Source organism: Leptodactylus fuscus, unplaced genomic scaffold (assembly GCF_031893055.1).
Source record: "Leptodactylus fuscus isolate aLepFus1 unplaced genomic scaffold, aLepFus1.hap2 HAP2_SCAFFOLD_673, whole genome shotgun sequence".
NCBI lineage: Eukaryota > Metazoa > Chordata > Amphibia > Anura > Leptodactylidae > Leptodactylus > Leptodactylus fuscus.
In genome coordinates, this window is record NW_027440707.1 from 52,501 (window position 1) to 56,347 (window position 3,847).

A 3,847-nucleotide genomic window follows, 5' to 3' on the forward strand; every position below is an offset into this window, starting at 1 on the left:
GGGTCTTACGGAGGTGCGGAGGTCAACCTGTGCTCTCGGGCGTCGGGCCTCCCGAAGAGCCGGGGCTCGGGCGCGGAGCCCGGCCCGGATTCGGCGAGGAACCCTTTCGTTCGTAGGGGACGCCCGGTTTTCTGACACCTCGGGGGTCGGACGGGGCGAAGGCAAACTCTCTCTCGCCGATGTCCTGGGTCTGCCGCGGGCGCCCGCCCTGGGCGGGTGGCGCCGCGCCGGCCTTAAGCTTTTCCGCTACGCCGCTCCGGAGCTGAAGGGAAGGAAAGACCCCGCGCCTTAGCCGGCGCGGACCCCCTAGGTCCGGCCGAGCGAGGGTCCCTTCCCGCCGGGTCGGCGGCCGTCAGATCGATCGGTGGGTGACCCGCGGGTGACGGGTGACTCGTCCGAGGCTTGCCACGCGACGCGGAGGGGGCTTGTCTCGCAACCGGCGCGTCCTCGCTCTTTTCGCCCCCAGCGGAGATCCACTATCGGCGGCGTGAGAGCTGAGGTCGCAGGGACTTTGTCGGAGACGGATGTCCGAGGCCCTGGTACTCCGACTTTTGGTAAGCTAATTGACACGACCCGCTGTCTCGGACACGGTTCTTGACGGGGGTGTTCAAAAGTATGTCACAGAGAGAGTGTCACCTGTCCCATTACATGAAGACCAACTACTCAAAGTGTCCGACTTTGTGGAACTCCGGCCCGGATCCGGCCGTCAAATTCAACCTCATTCCGGTAGTGCCTTTTCCGCTCCGAGGCCTCCTCCGGGGCCGTCCGACGCCCGGTTCCACGGCGGGACCCCCGACACCGACTCGAGGTGGTACCCCTTTTTGCCGGCCGAGGTGCGCCGCCGCCGGCGTGAGGACGCCGCTCCCCGGTGTGAAAAACGGCCGCCGGAGGAATTTTGAAAGTTGAAAATTTGGCAAAGTGTCGACGGAAGTGCCAACCGCGCCGGCGGGGAGGCGCCCGTCGCCTCGCCCGGGATGGCGGCACCGGCGCCGGGTCGCCGCGCCTGCCAGCGGCCGCTAGTCTCCCCGGACGCCCGGGGGATTTCCCTTCCGCTCCCAGCGGCCGCAGTTCTCCTTCTGGTCCGCCTGGCGGCTGCCTCCGCCGGCTGCCAATCATCTCTCCCCGGCCGCCCGGGGGATTTCCCTTCTGCGCGCCTGTCAGCTCCTGCCAATCATCTCTCCCCGGCCGCCAAGGGGGATTTCCCTTCTGCGCGCCTGGCAGCTCCTGCCAATCATCTCTCCCCGGCCGCCCGGGGGATCTCGTTAAGGTCCGTGTTTCGTGGGGTTTTATTTCAAAGTTTGTCTTTTTTTTCCCCAAAGTGTCTAAGAGCCGATCGGCTCAGCGGGGGGCGCCCGTCGCCTCGCCCGGGATGGCGGCACCGGCGCCGGGTCGCCGTGCCTGCCAGCGGCCGCTCGGGGGATTTCCCTTCTGCGCGCCTGTCAGCTCCTGCCAATCATCTCTCCCCGGCCGCCCGGGGGATCTCTTATGGTCCGTGTTTTATGGGGTTTTTTTTTTGTGCGTTTGACCTTTTTTTCCCCCAAAGCGTCTAAGTGCCGATCGGCTCGGCGGGAGGCGCCCGCCTGAAAACTGCGGCTTGCCACGCGACCTGAAGAGGCTTGTCACGCAACCCGGGGGGGCGGTGCCCTCGCTCTGCCTCCCCCCCGCGGGGATCCGCCGTCGGCGGCCTGTGAGCAGAGTTCACTGGGACTTTGTCAGAGTCGGGTGTCCGATCCCCTGGTACTCTGACTTTTGGTAAGCTAATTGACAGGACTCGCTGTCTCGGACACGGTTCTTGACGGGGGTGTTCAAAAGTAGGTCACAGAGAGAGTGTCACCTGTCCCATTACATGAAGACCAACCACTCAAAGTGTCCGACTTTGTGGAACTCCGGCCCGGATCCGGCCGTCAAATTCAACCTCATTCCGGTAGTGCCTTTTCCGCTCCGAGGCCTCCTCCGGGGCCGTCCGACGCCCGGTTCCACGGCGGGACCCCCGACACCGACTCGAGGAGGTACCCCTTTTTGCCGGCCGAGGTGCGCCGCCGCCGGCGTGAGGACGCCGCTCCCCGGTGTGAAAAACGGCCGCCGGAGGAATTTTGAAAGTTGAAAATTTGGCAAAGTGTCGACGGAAGTGCCAACCGCGCCGGCGGGGAGGCGCCCGTCGCCTCGCCCGGGATGGCGGCACCGGCGCCGGGTCGCCGCGCCTGCCGCGGCCGCTAGTCTCCCCGGACGCCCGGGGGATTTCCCTTCCGCTCCCAGCGGCCGCAGTTCTCCTTCCGGTCCGCCTGGCGGCTGCCTCCGCCGGCTGCCAATCATCTCTCCGGATTTCCCTTCTGCGCGCCTGTCAGCTCCTGCAAATCCTCTCTCCCCGGCCGCTCGGGGAGGCGGGATCTCGCCCTCTGGTAGACGCTAGCAGCCTGCCACCTGCTAGGGACTCGGCCTCTGGCATTACCCAGGCTCCGGCAGCCCTGGGTCGGCCTGGCTTTTCCCAGCCGCCTGGGACGATCTCTCCCTCTGTCCTGGAACCCTGGGCCGGCCTGCCGCCTCAGGCTTAGCCCCCTGGGTCGCCTGGAAGTGGCGCCGCCTTGTGGACGAGCCGGGGAGAGCCGCTCTCCGTTGCCATCCGGTGGATTTTTAGCAAATTGCAGCTTTCCATAGCAAATTGCAGCCTTCCACCTGCTAGGGACTTAGCCTCCGGCATGTACCCAGGCTCTGGTAGCCCTGGGTAGGCCTGGCTTTCCCAGCCGCCTGGGACAAATCTCTCCCTCTCTCCTGGAACCCTGGGCCAGCCTGCCGCCTCAGGCTTAGCCCCCTGGGTCGCCTGGAAGTGGTGCCCTCTTGGTAGACACTTAGCAGAATGCAGCCTGCCACCTGCTAGGGACTTAGCCTCTGGCTTTACCCAGGCTCGGGTAGCCCTGGGTCGGCCTGGCTTTCCCAGCCGCCTGGGACAATCTCTCCCTCTCTCCTGGAACCCTGGGCCGGCCTGCCGCCTCAGGCTTAGCCCCCTGGGTCGCCTGGAAGTGGCGCCGCCTTGTGGACGAGCCGGGGAGAGCCGCTCTCCGTTGCCATCCGGTGGATTTTTAGCAAATTGCAGCTTTCCATAGCAAATTGCAGCCTTCCACCTGCTAGGGACTTAGCCTCCGGCATGTACCCAGGCTCGGGTAGCCCTGGGTAGGCCTGGCTTTCCCAGCCGCCTGGGACGATCTCTCCTTCTTCTCCTGGAACCCTGGGCCAGCCTGCCGCCTCAGGCTTAGCCCCCTGGGTTGCCTGGAAGTGGTGCCCTCTTGGTAGACACTTAGCAGAATGCAGCCTGCCACCTGCTAGGGACTTAGCCTCTGGCTTTACCCAGGCTCGGGTAGCCCTGGGTCGGCCTGGCTTTCCCAGCCGCCTGGGACAATCTCTCCCTCTCTCCTGGAACCCTGGGCCGGCCTGCCGCCTCAGGCTTAGCCCCCTGGGTCGCCTGGAAGTGGCGCCGCCTTGTGGACGAGCCGGGGAGAGCCGCTCTCCGTTGCCATCCGGTGGATTTTTAGCAAATTGCAGCTTTCCATAGCAAATTGCAGCCTTCCACCTGCTAGGGACTTAGCCTCCGGCATGTACCCAGGCTCGGGTGGCCCTGGGTAGGCCTGGCTTTCCCAGCCGCCTGGGTCAATCTCTCCCTCTCTCCTGGAACCCTGGGCCAGCCTGCCGCCTCAGGCTTAGCCCCCTGGGTCTCCTGGAAGTGTCGCCCTCTGGTAGACACTTAGCAGAATTCAGCCTGCCGCCTGCTAGGGACTCAGCCTCCGGCATGTACCCAGGCTCGGGTAGCCCTGGCTTTCCCAGCCGCCTGGGACAATCTCTCCCTCTCTCCTGG